General features: G+C 40.2%; 1 pseudogene; it reads right to left on the reverse strand.

The window, feature by feature from the left end:
• Nucleotides 1-4,343: 4,343 nt before the first annotated feature.
• LOC133886539 (uncharacterized) overlaps nucleotides 4,344-21,334 on the reverse strand; it is a 77,608-nt pseudogene continuing 60,617 nt past the window's right edge.

Consider the following 21,334-nt stretch of genomic DNA (forward strand, 5'->3'; position numbering starts at 1 on the left):
TTTTGTTTATTTTTAATTCTATTCTTTCAATTCAATCAATTTCTGTTTGAAACTGTCTGAGCTTATAGTCGCTGCAACCAATTTGGCATGCTTGCAGACACTGGTTGCGCTAGTTCATCTTTGTTCAACTTTTTGTAACCACCAAGTATGTGCTGAGTAAATTGGATGTAAAAGAAGCACTCGATACTTCCACTGCTACAAAAGATTTGAGGTTGAAACTGAACCCGAGAACCGGGAGGATAAGAAAACTAGCAGGCATCTAGGGACAAGCATTGTATCTTGGAACCAAGTAGTCACGAATGGATGAGCTTCAGTAGTACCAGATCGTACTGAACAGTCAGCCAACTAAACTCTCTTGTTTTAAAATCATGCAGGAGTTGTCTGATCAGTCGGAACGTTCCCATGGCTGACAATACTTCGGGAAAAGCTTGGCGCAAGTCACAATAAAATGCAATATATTCCATGTTAAGGGCCCATGAAACGTGTGGAGTAACTATGCCACATATAGCTACATGGACAGGATCAGAATGTTTTTTAGACACTGGTAAACATGATTTATTCGATATACTAGACAGAATTCAAATAAAATATCGATAAACATGACAACTTTTTTTCAATCGGGGTCCATTGGTAGACCCGTCTCCAACGGTCGATTTGGAACATGATCGATTAACATGCAGGCCAGGCTCAGCTAGCAGATTAACATTCTTCTCTCTTCCAATCAACTCGTTCTGCATACAGGCTAATTCAGGATACGAACGTGACCCTTTCGATCGATGAATTGAATCGACCGTAAGAACTTCACTTCAGGTACGTTGCGTTGTGTGGCACGTCATTATTTGACTCTTTTCCGTTCGACTGTCACCGGCCATTCTGGCAAGCGTGCACAATTCATGTGTTTATTCGTTTGGATATATAGATAGGTATCTGATCCAATGACCAACTCCTGCGTATGAGCACGTGCTATCATACAACTAGAAAAATAGACTAGTAAACTGGACAACACACTATTAATGATTATTCCATATATTATTTAGGCACGGCAGAACAATCGAAGTAGATGGAAGATCCATCACACGATGTCTGACTGAAGCATGCAAGCAGCTAGCTCTAGATACACTAGATAGAGCTTGAATGCATGGCGACCGATATCACGCTCGCTAGCATTATTAAGTTGACGCTAGCCTTAGATATACCAAGGCGTAAACAGCCAGAGACATGGCAGGCTAGCCGACGACCGGCGTCTGGGCGACGGTGAGGTCTTGGTCGCGGTGGACGAAGACGCGGACGCGCTTGTTGTCGGTGCCCGGCGTCACCCTCGCGCCGACGAAGATGACTTGGGTATACACGTCCGGCCGTTGGTTGTGGATAATTGGGATTGCCTCGTGGTCAGGCTTGCCCACCAGTTCCGGCCACGACGACTTCAAGACACCCGGCATGTCTCTCCCGATTACACTGCCAATTAACGACAAGCATCAGTAATAATTCTACGACGCGTGCATGGATGATCAGTAGAAATAAAATGCACTGTCTTTTTAAATAATGTCAAGATCAGATACAACATTCACTTAGGCGGACGTCGTGCTTGACGACACTATCTACCAACCGAGCCAAGTGCTCGGTCCCTCTAAATGCACTGTTACGAGGGAAATGTAAGTGATTAGTTATCGAGGGATATGCATGAAACAACCTGCAGAGGAAGAAGAAAGGGCGACGTCGTCGTAGCTAGAGCTAGCTGCGCTTGTGGTTATGGCTCTGATACGTGCTCTATATATACACGCGCGCGTACATAAGATGCATGGTAGCTTGCCTCGATCGTGTCGATGATGACAACGCACGCATGCATTGATCTGCGTGATTAAGCAGCAGCACATCGCGTAATTCGCCCTCGCTGGGATTAACGACGACCGTGTCCCGATCTTCAACTGCATGCATTATATTGTCCAATCCTATTTCTTTCTTGTTTGCCGATAAATTAAGCAGCAGCACGCAATGCATGACCGACCGTATCGAAACAGAAACAATGTATATATGAGAGTCGAACTTGCACTTGCGTGTGCTCCAACTTTGGAGCAATACTAACGCCGAGACATCGGATCCCGCTACCGTCTGACGTCTTGTTGCTATTCGATTCAAGATGATCGACAACTTACTGTCGTTTGGATTCATTGCAAATGAAAAATCTCACCATAACAAGGTACTTGTTGCTTGGCTGCTCGCAACACCACCTGCGCCATGCGACTCAGATTTCCCTCGCAACTCTGCTTACTTATCATGTACTGCTCGATTCATAGAGCATCTCAACAGAAGAAATCAAACACTTCCATAGCCAAAAAAGACAAATTTGAGATCTCAATCAATATGCAAGGATGTGCTCAACAAAAATTGCATAAATCACAAACAAACATTATGATTGGGCAATCAAAATATTAAAGATCTCACTGCAACGTTCAGAAGGAACAGAAGCAACATTTACAAAAGTAGAATGCAACACTGAAGCCCAAAAAAATTAAAAAAAACTTGATCTTTTAGTGTAATAAATCAAAACTAACATTTGCAATATCTAAAATTACCTACCACAACAATTAGAATGGCGTGATACAACATGTCCTAAAAATTCTTCTAAATAATCAACAGAGAACAACTGTAATATCTAAAAGTGTATATCACAATAGCTTGATTGACCTAATGCAACTAGTGCAAGAAATCGATGTCACTACTGCAACAAGCAATAAACATTTGTACCACATATTGACACCACTATTGCAACAACCATAAAACATTGGTGAAACAAATCAAACAAACTCTTGTAACATCCAAAAAAAAGCAGCATCTCACAATGAAATGGCTATTACACTAAACCAAAATAAGATAATATAATGCAACATCCTAAATCAATAACTGCAACATCCCAGATCATGTATTGCAACATCTCAAATAAAAAAGGAAACATCACAAATAACCTATTGCAACATCATAAATTACCTATTGCAACATCACAAATCTACAGTTGCCCTCTGTCAGTCTCTAGTGAGATGCGCTAGCCATGGCGATTGCCTTCTTCAGCGAGCTATGAGACCGCTAGCAAAAGAGTAGGGAGAGGGAGTCCGACATCCTCACCGAAAGTCATTGGATCGAGCTACCTGCCACCAAAACCAAAGACAATATAAGGTGCTCAAGCTACCTAGGTCTCTCTCCGCTACTAACGAGCTACACTTGTACATTCGCGGAGTGACGAGTAGTGCTAGTGAGCTCTGCTCGTAGCCTCCCTTTGGTAGGAGTGAGCAAGTGGAAAGTGGACGCAAGCAACTCTAGATGCAAGCGAGCGGTCATGGGTGCACAGGGCAAACGAAAGCAAGTGAATCAATGTGAAATGGATAAGAACCCGTGGTTGGAAATTTGAAGCTAGGGAGATAAGTGACAGACCTGAAAAGCAAGGAGCCTAAATTGTACAGATGAGCATTTTAGGCCCAACTAGTTTTTCTACTGTTGTGGGCCTGTTGAAGCATCCGACACTCGTGTTTGCCATCGGACGTACGAGACGAAATATTTTTGTATGTATAATAATATTCATCGATCAGATCGATGCATGATGTTAAACTACAGCTAGATCTGTTTAATTATTACGTTATAGACAATTAAAGAGGATCAGGAGGCCTGCCTTCAACGCTTTAATTTTATCGAGGCAGACAACAGACATCAAAGAATTTTATCGAGGCAGGAAAGGGATGAAGTTGCACTAGTTAGTAAGAAAGCTCATGACTGAATTGGAATTGTGCCTAATAAAAGGAATACGGATCAACTTAGAAGCACATTCAGATAATAAGTTAGTGCTGTACATTACAGGAAATGGCCCATGAAATGAATCTGGCACATGGGATTCTTCATGAACCTAAGTTACAACACGTTGCGGTGCAGTGCAGCAAGATAAAAAAAATAAAATAAAATCAGCAGCTATATAGAACATTTTATCTTCAAGTTCTGCAGCCAACACCTCACAAGTTTATTTGCACCATTGGCGTCTTCAAATTTTACCAAGACCTCAAATTTTACCAAGACCACAGTGCTGTGACTTCAATTTTTTACTTAGAGCAAACAATGATAAGAGGGAAAAAATATGGGGGAACAAGAAGGAAAAAGAAAATATTATACAAAACTACAATTGTATTGTTAAGCCTAGTAGGATCGAGAATTGACCCCATGTTTCCTCAACCATTTATGTGCCCCTCACACCTCCAGATAAGTCTTGAAATGTCTGCTATAATCGACAGCTCATTTCATCTCGAGAACAAAAATATGGAATACTGCACAAAACAATCAGAAAAAAATCTTCTACATGGAAACTAAACCTTGCCTTTCCTTTTAGTATCTAGAGCTTGCATTAAGTTCAATCATGAAAATCAAACAAAAAGAAAACATAGAACCATCATAATCCATCTATACAGAAAATAAAAGGTTTAACATCACAAAGGCACTATAAAAAGAGATACCTTGTTCTGGAAAGTTCTCATAACCAATACGATTACATCACGTAACCTACAGAAGAATCGCATAATCAGATCTATGATTTTTATTTGCTATGCAAACCAAAACAAAAACACTTCACAAAGAAGGTTGGTAAGTGAGAAGGTAATATAAGATGATAGCTGGCACCTAACATCGTAATCCTCATTATCTGGCTCTGTCATTCCATGTGTATTAAATGGTAGATTTACACCCCAAGAACTTACTAAAACAAATTGAGTAGTGCGCCCATTCTGAATTTTTGTCTACGAAGATGAAATTTAGGAAAATCAAATAAACATGTCATGAAAATCAAACAGTTATTGTACTTCAGCATTCATAAATATTAAAATAGACAATGTCACGTAGGAAAACATACCTGTAGATTTGTCGAATACTTCTCATCAATTACAACTTCACCTGTATGTTTGAACTTGATCTGATAGCCAGGAATTCTAAGCACCAATGTAGCCAGTTCCCACTCCTCGGGAGAATACGCATGCTGCACAAAAGATGGTAGAAATCATCCCCAGGTCTTGGATACTGTTTAATCAAACTTGTTCTGTCATCGGTGAAAAATGTGCATGACACCACTGTAGTGCAATCATGGAAACGGTTGTCCAGCTATCAGGGACAGATAGATTGTTAGGACAGGAGCACAGGAACTACCCAGAATGAATTGGAAGTCATAACTGAGCAAACTCCAAAAATGGAAGCTACTATGGCTATTTTCATCCAAATAATTTTTCATAAATGTTTTTCTTCAATAATTGGATGTAGAACCTATTCTAATTCTACACAGAAGGGGGAAGGGGAGAAGCAAGACACTGATTAGACAAGCAATAAAACAAGCGTATAACATGTAGTGCTGCATTGATGTCATCCTTACACTGAGCTATTGTCTTAAAATCCCAACTTAAGAAACAACAAATACAAGATCTGTGTCTTCAAGTACTAACTCAGTAGTTCATCAAAGACACAACATGGAGAAGCAGTAAGTTGTAGACATGGGAGTACAAGTTTACAACTACATTAGCAACAATATAAAGCTTGTATTGGCGGAAAAGATGTACTATTAGATGGGTTACTTTTGGCAACGAGAGAACGAAGTTCTTTCATGTTGCTGCTATGGAGAGATTCAGAAAGAATGTAATAACCATCCTGGAAGCTCAGGATGGTAGCCTTGTCTCTCTACTCATGATGAAAAGGCTGCAATTCTCCTCAATATGTTCAAGAGCAGAATGGACTCTTCTGATAATCTTTCTATGCTGTTTGATCTTGATGCTTTGATTCACAGAGCTTTTTCCCTTGATAACTTGGCCGAGCCTTTCTCTAGAGAGTAGATTGATAGAGTTATCCGGGGCATGCCCTCTAATAAATCTCCCGATCCGGATGGTTTCAATCAGTTCTTCTTAAAGAAATGTTGGAGCATCATTAAGAATGACTTTTACCTTCTTTGTGACGACTTCTATAATGGTTCCATTAGTCTTCAGCCAATTAACAACTCTTTTATCACTTTGATTCCTAAGAACAACCCAATTTCTGACAAGGATTTTAGGCCTATTTCTTTTCTAAACTCTAGCCTCAAGCTTATCAAAAAGCTGCTAGCTAATAGATTGCAGAAGGTCATTGTTCCTATAATTCATAAAAATCAATATGGTTTTATGAAAAGCAGGACAATTCAAGATTGCTTGGCTTGGGCTTATGAGTATTTGCATCAATGCCATCATTCCAAAAAAGAGATGATCATCTTGAAGCTGGACTTTGAAAAGGCTTTTGACATGGTTGAACACCAAACAATTATTCTGATGTTGCAGAAATTGGGCTTCCCCCCGAAATGGATTACCTGGGTGATTTGCATTCTGAATTCCGATGCTTCTACAGTCCTGCTCAATGGGGTTCCTGGAACTTTTTTCAACTGTAGGAGGGGGGGGGGGGGAAGGCAAGGAGATCCTCTTTCCCCCCTTCTCTTCGTTCTAGCGGCAGATCTGCTTCAACATATCATCAATGAGACCTTTAGATCTAGTGTCTTCTCTAAGCCAATTAATACTCATGGTGAACTGGACTTGCCTATTCTCCAATATGTAGATGACACTTTGCTGTTCATGGAGGGTTCTCAAAAGCAACTCTTCTACCAAAAAGTTGTCATAACCAATACGATTACATCACATAACCTATAGAAGAATCGCATAATAAGATCTATGATTTTTATTTGCAATGCAAACCAAAACAAAAACACTTCACAAAGAAGGTTGGTAAGTGAGAAGGTAATATAAGGTGATAGTTGGCACCTAACATCGTAATCCTCATTATTTGGATCCATCATTCCATGTGTATTAAATGGTAGATTTACACCCCAAGAACTTACTAAAACAAATTGAGTAGTGCTCCCATTCTGAATTTTTGTCTGCGAAGATGAAATTTAGGAAAATCAAATAAACATGTCATGAAAATCAAACAGTTACTGTGCTTCAGCCTTCATAAATATTAAAATGGACAATGTCACGTAGGAAAACATACCTGTAGATTTGTCGAATACTTCTCATCAATTACAACTTCACCTGTATGTTTGAACTTGATCTGATAGCCAGGAATTCTAAGCACCAATGTAGCCAGTTCCCACTCCTCGGGAGAATACGCATGCTGCACAAAAGATGGTAGAAATCATCCCCAGGTCTTGGATACTGTTTAATCAAACTTGTTCTGTCATGGGTGAAAAATGTGCATGACACCACTGTAGTGCAATCATGGAAACGGTTGTCCAGCTATCAGGGACAGATAGATTGCTAGGACAGGAGCACAGGAGCTACCCAGAATGAATTGGAAGTCATAACTGAGCAAACTCCAAAAATGGAAGCTGCTATGGCTATTTTCATCCAAATAATTTTTCATAAATGTTTTTCTTCAATAATTGGATGCAGAACCTATTCTAATTCTACACAGAAGGGGGAAGGGGAGAAGCAAGACACTGATTAGACAAGCAATAAAACAAGCATATAACATGTAGTGCTGCATTGATGTCATCCTTACACTGAGCTATTGTCTTAAAATCCCAACTTAAGAAACAACAAATACAAGATCTGTGTCTTCAAGTACTAACTCAGTAGTTCATCAAAGACACAACATGGATAAGCAGTAAGTTGTAGACATGGGAGTACAAGTTTACAACTACATTAGCAACAATATAAAGCTTGTATTGGCAGAAAAGATGTACTATTAGATGTGTTACTTTTGGCGATGAGAGCACAAAGTTCTTTCATGATGCTGCTATGGAGAGATTCAGAAAGAATATAATAACCATCTTGGAAGCTCAAGATGGTAGCCTTGTCTTTGCTCATGATCAAAAGGCTGCAATTCTCCTCAATATGTTCAAGAGCAGAATGGGCTCTTCTGATAATCTTTTTATGCTGTTTGATCTTGATGCTTTGATTCACAGAGCTTTTTCCCTCGATAACTTGGTTGAGCCTTTCTCTAGAGAGGAGATTGATAAGTTATCCTGGACATGCCCTCTGATAAATCTCCCGATCCGGATGATTTCAATTGGTTCTTCTTAAAGAAATGTTAGAGCATCATTAAGAATGACTTTTTTACTGTCTTTGTGATGAGTTCTATAATTGTTCCATTAGTCTTCAGGCGATTAATAACTCTTTCATCACTTTGATTCCTAAGAACAACCCAATTCCGACAAGGATTTTAGGTCAATTTCTCTTCTAAACTCTAGCCTCAAGCTTATCACAAAGCTGCTAGCTAATAGATTGCAGAAGGTCATTATTCCTATAATTCATAAAAATCAATATGGTTTCATGAAAAACATGACAATTCAAGATTGCTTGGCTTGGGCTTATGAGTATGTACATCAACGCCATCATTCCTAAAAAGAGATGATCATCTTGAAGCTGGACTTTGAAAAGGCTTTTAACATGGTTGAACACCAAACAATTATTCTAATGTTGCAGAAATTGGGCTTCCCCCGAAATGGATTAGCTAGGTGATTTGCATTCTGAATTCCGATGCTTCTACAGTCCTGCTCAATGGGGTTCCTGGAACTTTTTTCAACTGTAGGAGGGGGGTAAGGCAAGGAGATCCTCTTTTCCCCCTTTCTGTTTGTTCTAGCGACAGACCTGCTTCAGCATATTATCAATGAGACCTTTAGATCCAGTGTCTTCTCTAAGCCAATTCATACTCATGGTGAACAGAATTTCCCTATTCTCCAATATGTAGATGACACTTTGCTGTTCATGGAGGGTTCTCAAAAGCAACTCTTCTACCAAAAAGGAATTCTTCACACTTTCTTGGCCTTAACAGGTCTCAGAGTGAATTACAGTAAGCCTTGCTTGTTCCCAATCAACATTAGCCAAGATAAAGTGTCTCTCTTGGCTGGAGTTTTTGGCTGCTCGTTAGGCTCTTCCCCCCTTCACCTATCTTGGCCTATCGTTAGGCACAACCAGACCTCGGGTGGAAGATCACGTGACTCTAATGAATAAAATTGAAAGAAGATTATCAGCTATCTCCAATCTCCTCACCATCACAGGGCGGTTGGAAATGGTTAACTCGGTCCTTTATGCTCTTCCAACCTATTCCGTGTGCATCCTCAGACTTCCTGTTGCTGTTGTTCAGACCGTTGACAGAGCCAAGAAGAAATGTCTATAGAGGGGGACTATCCTTCAGGTAACTTTAACTTGGTGTCTCAGCAAATTAGTTTTTCCCACAAACATGTGGTCATACCAGTATCATAAATATTTTAAAGAGTTTTCAAAATGAAGATAAAATGCTTAGAAATTCGATTTCCTAAACCTGCAGTAATGTTTTTCTGTACTAATAGCACATAGCCCCACCTTGGACTTGGAACAAATGAATAGCAAGGGTACCCCCAATACATATACACACACACACATAGCGAGTCTATTCTGCGCTTAGGCGCACTGTAGTTTACTATTGCGTCACTCTCTGTTTTGTTGCTTCCTTCCATTATCTCTCCAGTCACAACTCAAACATCTATTACTTACAATCCGCTAGGTAGACCAGTTATAACTGCGTGTCTAGAAGTACATAATTGCAACACGAGAAGCTAACGAGTTACGTTTTAGATTGTACTATTATTACAATCGTGTTTCTTAGGTTGTACATCATTAGGCAAAGAATTCGTTAGGAGTTACGTTCATCCATAACGCAATTGTAACTCAATTTTTTTTATTTATGTATGGTTGTAACTCCCTGTCTTGCGGGTTGTTACTCTACTATTTTTTGGATTGTAACTGGGGTGGCGCAACAGTAACTAGAGCATACATACATATACGATGAGTCTATTCTGCGCTTAGGCGCACTATAGTTTATCACTGCGTACATTCCCAGTTACAACTTAAAAAACTATCAGTTACAATCCGCTAGATAAACCAGTTATAACCGCACGTCCAGAAGTACATAATTGCAACATGAGAAGCTAACGAGTTACAATTAATATATATATATATATAAGGACCGGAGTTACGTTTTAGATTGTACTATGATTATCATCGTGTTCCTTAGGTTGTATATCTTTTGGCAAGGAATTTATTAGGAGTTACATTCATCCATAACACAATTGCAACTCATTTTTTTTATTAACGTCTGGTTCTAACTTCTTATCTCGCGGATTGTAACTTTACTATTTTTTGGATTGTAACTAGGGGTGACGCAACAGTAACTAGAGTTGAGTCTAGACACATAATATATATATATATATATATGTTGTCTATAGTTAATTTTCCTTAATTCATGGTTGTGGATAGATTAACTCATTATTATTAACGATTAATATATGTGAAGATGACTTTTCACTAACAGGATACATTTGACTACTACTTAGAAAATTTAAAAAACATGCCAATTAGAATGTAAAAGATGCTGATCCAGTTATATTCAAGCAAAGCACAACAACATTACAGTTCATGTGATCAGTGATCCAAAAGATGCAGCAACATATGCTTTAAAACTCACCACAGGTTATCTTCTCCTCATTGTTAGCAAATTGTCTCACCAAATCACCCTACAACCAAGACAAGAGACTCAGTACGCTTGAATAATAGCAGTGTAGGCAGAACTAAAATCAACACTGCAGGTAGAAGAGATTCATGTATCAGTTGTGCATGTAATTCCATTTTGAACACGGTAAGGTAAAATTTTCAAGTAACCTTCTATCATCTACATATTACGCATACCCGACTATGAAGGTGGAAAGGAACCACCAGAGAAAATCAGCATATATATCTTTTAAATGTACACTTCTTGCACAGATTGTTATAGAAATGAGAGACAAGGAACAACTTTTCTGTCAGAATATCATTTCTACTCCCTCCCTTACCACACGAATGACATTTTAAAATGTGCACAGTCAAAAACCTTTGACTTGATCACTGATATACACAATAATAGTTAGATGGGCGCGCAGTCTACAGCAAAAGAAATTGCTACTTGTGAATGATAACCTGGTGGCCATTATCATCCATAGGCGTGCAGTCTACAGCAAGAAGAGTGCCAACATCATCTGCAGTAACCACATACTCATACATCGTAGCACCTGAATTAAGAAATATAGAGAACTAGTCAGCAAATTAAATTGTCTCTGAACAATATAGCATAGAATGTAGGACAGGTTGCCCAACTTTACCTTCAATAGACTGTCTGGTGCCATCTTCAAGATAGCGAACCCACTAGGAACAAAACAACTTGGGATGAAAGGTTTTACTTGCAGAATTTAACCATTAACGGCATTCATAAAAAATCATAATCAGGAGTCAGAAAACAACATACCTGGAAATTGCAAAGGGTAGTACCATTTGTAGGGAAACCACATGCTGTTAATGTAAATCCTGGTCTAGGCTCACCAACAATTTGAAACCCTTCAATACCAGGTAAAGGATCACCTCGGTCAAAAGTAAGAATATATCAATAGATATGATCTGGAATCTTTTCTAGTTACAAAATTAGCTCTTTATTTACGATCAGCTGAGTATTCTTGATTATCATGCCTGTACAATTGTGAGTCACCAGTGCCAGCATTTTCTTCAAAATAATTAGAGGGAGTAGCACCTACAATATCCCTGAAAGAAAGTGCCAGGCAAGAAAGAGATGTCAACTTGTCAAGATCTTTTCATGCAGATCTCAGGTTAGACTGGGTAACAAATAATAATGGAGTAACAGAATATCTAAATGAGCTCAGATATTGAGCATACTGCTGAAAATGGGATCCATGATACGTTTGTTCAGCATGTCAATCACTTGGATCTTGAGCATATTGATGAAGTGTGTTCCTATTTGCATCTTGTGAATACAAACCAGTTAATCAATTATGTATGGAGATACGATATTAGAAAAGCAAAGTCCATGACCACGTTACCCTATTATAAGACAGGGAAAGTTCATTTCTCGATGGAGTTGCTTGCTGATGATTAATATTATTCATGTTTCCAGGTTGAGTCATATCACCTAAACTATCTTGAATCAGTACAATCAACTGAGTGTCTCAAAAAGGATAATTTAATTTACATCAAAATGGTAGTAATAGGCTTCAATAATATAACAGGTAATATGGTTGTTGCTTGCAAACAGTCAACTATATGATACAGAAGCTATTCAATGGGTCAAAATGCTGATAAAGAAAAGTTGTTCAAATGAAAGTGGCCTTGGCCGTTTGATTGTATTATGCGGTTTATGCATGTAAATATTTCAAGGCACAGTTCGGCAAACTCTTGAACATGTGAACTATCCAGCAATCATGTACACTAGTGACCAACAGTGGACCTATTTTTTCTCGAATACGCAGGAGAGCTGCATATCATTGTATTAAAAGAGGAATAAAACAAGTACACAACATGAAAACACAACACCCACATACTTACACACAAATCACCGAACCAGCTAAAGAATACATGCACGCCACATGCTATAAACGCGACCCCAACAGCTACAACGAACCAAGCTCAAAGCACAGGTAGCTATGATAATCCAACCACTCCTGCATCACACCGAAGTTGGGCCTCCTCCCCAGCCCGTCGCAGGACCATTTGGATGTTAGGCGTAACATCATTAAACACACAATCATTCCAGTGTCTCCAAATCAGCCATGCTCCAAGACTCACCAGGGAATTGAATCCCCGTCTAGCTGGTTTAACTATCCTGCTGCTAGCCCGCAGCGACCATTCGCTGAAGGCCTCCTCATCACCTTGTGGAGTCAGATCAGGCAGGCCAAAACACCTAAAGAGGAAGAACCAAACTTGCCTTGCAAACACACATGTCGTCAAGATATGCTGAATTGATTCCTCCACCTGATCGCATAAAGGACATTGCGCAGGATGCGGAAAACCCCTTTGGGACAAGCGATCCGCCATCCAACATCGATTATGGACAGCTAACCATATAAAAAATTGGCACTTTGTCCGAGCCCAGGTTTTCCAATAGTGGACCTATATCCAGAAACTTGTGTGTAAGTCCAAAATATCATAAAAAACTTAGAGGCCCCAATGGAATTATCAAAATTCCTAAAGAGGGGCGTTGATAATTTATGTTCTTGTAAGGGATCCCCATCACCCCAAGCACAAATTTTCTAGATCAAGCACTACTGCATACAATTAAAGTTACATTAGGGCCTATTTGTCTTTCAGAAAACAGGTCATTAAAATTAGTTTTAGTGAGAAGCGGAAAAAATATATCTGATTGCGAAGATAGGTCGTTTTAGGCTTCTCCACTGTTCTCTAAATATAAATCATCCTAGAACTTCTAGGCACTTTTTCCTCTTTTATTCCTTCTTTTCCCTTGCTAAATAAATGCTTTCACTCTAAAAAAAATGAGCCATCTTTCCCAATGCAGTATAAATGAAGAGCAACAAGGTCATTTGATCCACTTTCTTAATCTTTGTGCATAAGTCTAAAGTAGCCAATATTTGCAATCAGATAGAGTAGTGCCTTATATAAACTGATCACAATAATTCATCAACTACACCAAATCGATCGAGAGATGTCAGTTTCATCACACTTTTAGAGCCAATATCCAAATACCTTGAGCTGCACTCAGTGGGTTAAGACCGTACAAAAAAGGGCATTCATGATTACTCTCATTTATAAATCCAGAACGGTATGTGTTTTTTAAAAGTCATTGTGTTGCTGTGTCACACTCACGTGTCCTTGGCAAGTCAAAGAATCAAAATGAAACAGCGTTCAACATTTTCAGTCTTAAGGATGTATAATTGTGAGCACTTACATTTAGAGATCTCTGATCTTCCAATGCATCTGTTGGTACAAGCGCTGAAAATTGTGGCCAAAAGGAATTATTACATCCTCATGATAGACACTGAGCAAAAAGTAACAAAAATACGCTACTAAACATGTTTGATATTAAATATAAATGTAGGGCTAAACATGTTCGATGTGAACCATATGAACTGAGCAAATCGACAATAAGAAGAATCAAGAAAAAAGATTGAAGAATAACAGACATGTCAACTGCAACAGTAAATTATCTCCAATTTCAATAGAGATTATGATGGCAGCTACCCATGTAATAAAAAAACTCAAAGTCAAGCTGTGTAATAAAAAAACTCAAAGTCAAGCTGTGTAATAAAAAAAATACTCATTGGAAACAATATAGCAGCTAGCCATACTAACTAACCTGTTGCACACTGTGTCAGAGTACATCCTGTCTGATAAAGTTTGTGCAAGCATGCGAGGGATTTAGAAAAGTATCATAAATTTAGTCGCATTCAGTGTGACACTGCTCTAAATCCCAAACTTAGGAGTGGCATGCTCAAGAAAATCTCATGATGAAAGAACATGAGATAGGAGTTGCAATAGCTACAGAGACCATTGCACACAGAGATTTTGAGCATACATTCTTGAAATGTACAACAGCACGATACTTTTAGTTCATTTGCCAGTCTCATATTTTGCTCAAGATGGCTTTTCCTCTGGCTCAGCTGTTTCGAAGCTATATCTGGGGTGATCCTGATCCCCACGGTAAGCTCCGGCCACCACGTCTTCCTGCAGTCTACTTCGATCTCCTCAGCTGCCTCCTCCTTCCGACAGAATTTGATGACCCAAAGCTCTGTTAATAAACTTGCATAGATAGCTGAGGTGTCTGATCCAAGGTTTAGACCAGGGTTAACAAATGCGACGAAAACCCGCTCGAAATGCGCGGTTTTCGACCGATTCGGTGTGGTTCGCATTTAGAAACCGAGCAATTTTCAATCAAATTCAAATTCAAATCAAAATTGAAAATCTGATGAAATTCGGTCTGTTTTCGAAGAATGCGCTGAAACCCTGATTGAGACTAGACACAAAAATCACTATGAATCGGAGTCGATCACAAACAGCCCAATGCATTCCTATGAATCGGCTTCTGTTTGTGAGAGTGTAATGAGCACAAGCGATGGAGTCTTTGCTGCTCTTCTGCCATGTGCACGCACGCCATCTGTGAATCCTCGAAGCTTCCGGGCCACAATTCCACCGCCGGCTGCTCTGCCTTGCGCCTTACTGGGCAAAGCCTTGCATGTCCCGCGGAGCACAGAGCTGGAAGCCATGGATAACGTAAATTTCCTTGTTTGGAACGTACGGGCACTAAATTCCCGTGTCTTCTATGTTTGCTAGAGACGAAAATTGATGAAATATCGGATGGTTTTATTCTGGGAATGTTAGGAGCACACTTAATTTCATTGTTGCTTCTTTGTTTCCTGCGATTAACACTTGCCGGGGAATTCTTCTAGCAACTAGTATTGGCAAAGGAACTAGTCCTTGGGCTAGACTCGGCGCAACATAGGTGATGGCTGCATCACTGAATTGGTGTCGGAACGAAGGTGACTAATTTCTTCCATTTACAAGCTAGTCACCGACGACGATGCAACTCTGCTCTGCTGCACAACAATGTCACGGTCGCAACAGCAGGGCAAGAAAAGAAGCAGCCCAACCGCGAACCTGTGCTATCATGGACTTGGAGGGCATGAATTGATGCGCCATTCTCAGAAGAGGAGATGATCTGGAACTCCATACGAGACATTATGCATGCCATCTGAGATAACGCGCCAGGGCTTCAACGGGTAAATGTTCAGTTCTACAAGACGTTATTCGTAGTGATGGACACCGCGCCCGGATCTTCCATCTCCACAATGAAAATGAAGCTCTCATGATCCATCCTTATTTTGCCCAAGAAAACAGACAGAGGCAGTGCCGGTCGATGCAGCAAATTCTGCTTTGCCAGCCAGCGTCGTCCTTCCCAATCACTTCAAATACCTATCTTGTCCTACTCAACCTCACGATGATGATGGAATTCGCTCGCTCTCCGATGACGTGGGGCCAAAAGTTTCATTATTTTTTAAAAATTAGATAAGTGTTTATTAATTAAATATTTAAGTTTATCTCTTCTCTCCTACTTAAAAGTGACGTAGACGATCTATCGTCAGCGTTTTTCTGCCTCCGTCTGCATGCATCATCCGCGTCCATCATTCGCCCACCCGCACGCATCGTACGTCCGATCCACGACTTATCCATTCGTCCTCCTTACCCTCCCCACCTACCTGGCCCTGCTGCCCCCAATCCTTCCCTTCTCCGTCTCCGGATTCCAGATCGATCTCCGATTCCTTCCCACCCCTCAGCGTGTAGGATTGGAACCTGAGGGAGTGAGGGAAAAGCTCCGCACGACATCCCTCGGCGTGTTTTGAGGCTTGGTTGGGGCGGATTTAAGCTCGAGTGGGTGAGATTTGAGCTTGAGACAGCTATGTACAAAGAATTGCTATGTTCTTGCATGGTCTGAGAGAGCTGCGAGGGGGAGAGAGCAGGAGGCATCTGAGCTGCAAGAAAGAAAGCCTACAACGCCCCCTGCAAGATCCTCAATTGACGCAAACAAACATAAACAAAGGGGGATCTAAGATCAGCGAAGAGAGGGGATCAATGCTTTCGTCAATCCTGTTGCTAAAGTTAGACATTTGAACTTGTTCTCTTATTGTGTAATTGCGGATCCTATGCGTTATGCATAGTAGACTAAATCGTTTCTGGTAGAAGTGTAGACTGTACTTGTCTTATAGAATGTATAGTTCTTTGTCTTGTGAGATGTGTCATATAAGACTTGTGAGGTGCCTATACTATATTCTTATGCATGGTGCTAGCGCCTAGTGCTACGTCTAAGTGTCTTTCGTTCTGAATTAACAATTCCGGATTGATATATACCGATATGTTTCGTTTCTGATTTTTCTGTATTACTAATGCCATATTTGTTTCTAGCATTATCATCATCGACTCTGCCTCCAAGAGAAAATATGAAACTTTTAGTGGCTTCCAATATTATCATCATCTACTATACTCCTGAGAGAAAACATGAAACTGAAAATGTTGTCACAGGAGAAGCCCGGGATTGCAATACTTGATCGAGATACTTAAAATCTCAGAACATAATTATATATATACACATATTTACATATATGTTTGTTTATATATAATTGTACATATGTATATATATATATATATATATATATATATATATATATATATATATATATATATGCATTGGTTTTAGGTGTTAGTCTATCTTCAACCATATTTCCTTCATTTCGTTTTCTTTCTGATTTTTTTCCCTGTTCTTATTTCCTTAATTTTCTCTCATCTTCAACGGCTTCTCTTCGAGGGGAATCGCGGAGGGAAAAGAGAGATAATCCCGTTCTAAAAGTAATGACCTTAGAATTCTTTTGTAACAGAAACCGTGAAAAAAAGAAATCGTTAGAACGTCGAAGAGAAAAAAAATCACTTCACAACGAGATTTTCGTCTCCAAAAGAAGCCCTTGGCCATGACCTTATACGGTGACCAACGGTACGCTACCTCACAAGAGGTGGATAGTAGCGAACGAGGAACGTACATTAATTATTTGATGAGGACATATGATTATGTCTCGGAAGGATCACGGGGCTTTGTCCCATCATCAAGATTTCAAAGGTAAGTACGTGGAACGCTTGCGGATTACGGGTTTTAATCTCTAGTCATCCAACGACCAACGAGGACTCGAGCATAAACAAAGAGTACGTACATACGGCTAGCTGCCAGACGAATAAAACTGAGGATTCCTTTAGCCACTTGTGAACCTTTAATTAGCAGTACTGTAATATACTCGTAACAATTAACTAAGGAGACCGACTTTTCTTCCGATGCAAGTCACCAGCAGTCTTCCTAGAGATTTGTATGCAACCAAGTAAACTTAAAAATGGATGTGCTGCTTAAAAATAGCAAACTAAACACATAAAGCTTACAAACTGCAGACGCGGTACCTAGGGATTCGCTGTGAAAGGTATCTATGGATAGAAAATGAAAACACGGTAATTCTCGTTTCACCGAAGCTTGTTTTTGAAGTCCTGCGATCGAAGTAGCTGAAAACAATATCACGAGAAAACATAAATGAAAACAAGGAAAGTACGCAAAAACAATAGTGGAAATGATTTTGGGTTTTACCTATCTATTCCGAGTTTTCCCATTTTGGGTCGGCAATTACCGTTTCTCTCTATTCCACCGAGCCATAGTGCTGTCAACACACAAAGCACAAGCCCAGTTACTCCCGACCACAATAACTCGATCTCATTGCAATGGTTATGTGACTTGTGAGATATTGAAACTATATATGGTTTTATTGCTAAAGTTAGACATTTAAACTTATCCTCATATTGTATAATCGTCGATCCTACGGGTCATGCAGGGTGGACTTAATCATTTGTGTTAGACACTTAAATTGTACTTGTCTTATGGAACGAGTCATTTGTCTTATGAGATGTGTCATATAAGACTTGTGAGATGTCCATACTATATTCCTATGCACAGTGCTAGTGCCCAAGGCTACGTTTCAGCATTTTCCGTTCTAAATTATAGGTTTTCGATGGATACTAGCACGTTTCCGTCTCCACAATATTGTTTCCGATTATCCCATAATACCAATGTCATATTTGTTTCCAGCATTATCATCATCGACTATGCTTTCGAGAGAATAGATGAAACTAAAAGTGGTTTAGGTTTTTACCGATCAATTTCGAACTGTTATCATTCATAAAGGTAGGGGATGCCTCCAAGTCCCCCAAAATATTGTGAGCGCAGGAGAAGTTAGAGCTGTACTGCTTGATATAGTGGGTATCCACGTGTGGTCAATCTTTTTAAATTTTGGCTATAAAATATTTTAACATATATCATTAACATGTATTTGTTTTAAAAAATTATTTTTATAATTTTAGAATTCTTTTGTAACAAGAATCGTGAAAAAAAAAATTAGAACGTTGAAGAAGAAGATTTTCATCTCCAAAAGAAGCCCTTGGCCATGATCTTATACGGTGACCGACGGTATGCCACCTCACAAGAGGTGGATAGTAGCGCACAAGGAACGTACATTAATTATGATTACGTCTTGAAATGATCACGGGGCTTTGTCCCATCAAAAAGATTCCAAAGGTAGGTGGAAGCGCACGCGGAGAACGGGTTTTATTCTAGATATCCAACGACACGACCAAAGAGGCTAGCTGCCAGACGAATAAAAATGAGGATTCCTTTAGCCACTTCCGAACCTTTAATTAGCAGTACTATCGGTGTAAGTATACGGGGTTCACTGTTAGGAGGGATGTCAACGAATGATTTTTACGGGACTTGTTTTTTTTTTCTCTAAACAGGATCCACTGTGCGACCATTTGACATGGCACAACCACACTCTCGACTCCCGTTAGATTTCTTGCGACTAGTCCCTACAGATCGCGGGCAGATACTCGTGTAAACCAAACTACTCTTATTTAATGCTAATACCCATGTAGTTTTCCTTTCCCAGGCACACCTTACCGGCCGAGGCGACTGGGGCGGACGTAGAGCTTCCGTGTTCCATCCCGCGGCATTAATTGTTAAAGGATGGGTTCGCAGACGTCACTAAGGGTGTGGCAGGGGCGCGTGGGCAACCGGTGATTCGAATGGAGCAGGCCGGGTGACCCGGACAGATAAGTACAGAAGGAGCTGACGGAAGGGACAGGCCTTCGTAATGATAGTCTATTGTCGACCATCTAGATAGGGATGGGCCCACTTGTAAGGATCTTTCCCCCTGGGCTATAAAGGGAGGAGAGGAGAGAAAAAACGGAGACAAAAAAAGAATACACAGGATGTATAGGGCTATTACTGTAAGGGGGGGGGGGTCTGAATCTGGATAATCCTCGGTATTCTTAAATTGCACATACATACATGAATTCAGTAGGCACTTTTCGAACAAAGATCACGCACCCGTCATTCGATATACCCCAGAATCATTGTCAGAGACCCCCCCGGACAATTGGGTATCCATGTGTGGTCAGTCCTTTTAATCTTAGGCTATAAAAACCTTTTAAGATATATCGTTAACATATATTTGTCTTGGTTTTGCAAACGTGTAATTATAGAAATAAATGGTTAAATTATCTGGTTCGAGGGCGTGTGCTTAACCGAGTACTGTAACCGCAATTAAGGAGAGTGACTTTTCTTCAATCGCCTCTCTCTCGCTCTCTATATATAGATAGATAGATGGCCACATGCATGCATCCGGATCGGACCATAGAGCTAGCTTCAATACACGAATCATTACTAGCATGCAACACCCAGTAATAGCCATGCCACAAGTGCTGTGGTTTTTCCTTACGCCCGCCATTATTTCCCATCTGGTGGTGCCGCCGCCAGTGGCAGCGGCAGCCGCCGTCTCACGCATAGCCCCGTCGGCGGTGCCAGCTCCACGGCCGGGCTGCCCCGGCAAGTGCGGCGATGTAGACATTCCCTACCCATTTGGCATCGGCGACGACTGTGCCTGGTCGGCATTGGGTGACTTCAGCATCACTTGCAACCATAGCTTTAGTCCTCCAAGACCATACTATGGCGACTTTGAGATCATCGACATCACGGTGGAGGCCGGCGAGATGCGCGTCTTCAGCTCCGTGTCGTACATCTGCTACAACTCATCCAACACCACCGAATCCAACGATGTGGCCTGGACATTGAAACTCGGCAGGGCGTCTCTGATCTCGAAAAAGCGCAACATGTTTACGGCCATCGGCTGCCGCACGGAGGCATATCTCGGAGGCAAGGCGGCCGACTCGAACTACTTGACCGGCTGCATCAGCTCTTGCGAGAGCTTGGGCGATGCGGCTCAAGACAACGACGAGTGCGCGGGGCTCGGCTGCTGCCAGATGCAGGTCTCGGGCAACCTTCGCACGATAGAGGTCTACTGGGGCTCCGATTCCAATCTTGCGTGGAACTACAGCCCCTGTAGCTACGCCTTCGTGGCCGAGAAAGGCTGGTACGTACGCCTTAAGACTAACTGTCATTGCACGAGTACCATTATTAGCTTATCAACTATATAACTAGTAGCATTGTTGCTTTCCATGTATTTTACTAATAATTCTTTAGTCTACTGACCTAAAACTAATTAATTCCATATGTATATGTATATTTATATGTTGGCTATACGGAGAATATACACACTCATAGCCTTATACTTCTGAGCATCTGTGAAAAAAGCTACTCTCCTTCTTCTTTTGACTTTTTTGTAGTCTATGGGATACTACTTTAACTACTAAATTTTACACCTTCATCTAAATATACTCTAATGAAATTACTACATATATACTTTTGCAAAAACATTTCTAATTAAAGACAAATCTACCTAATAATCCTGATAGTTTTAAATACAATACAACATATGATTCTGTGTGTACGTCTTTTAGGATTTGTGTTGGTCAAACATCAATATTTACATAAAATTGATATTACTAAATTCATCAGGAATACTTTCATATATATATATATATATATATATATATATATATATATATATATATAT

The sequence above is a fragment of the Phragmites australis genome, chromosome 12 (assembly GCF_958298935.1).
Source record: "Phragmites australis chromosome 12, lpPhrAust1.1, whole genome shotgun sequence".
Lineage (NCBI taxonomy): Eukaryota > Viridiplantae > Streptophyta > Magnoliopsida > Poales > Poaceae > Phragmites > Phragmites australis.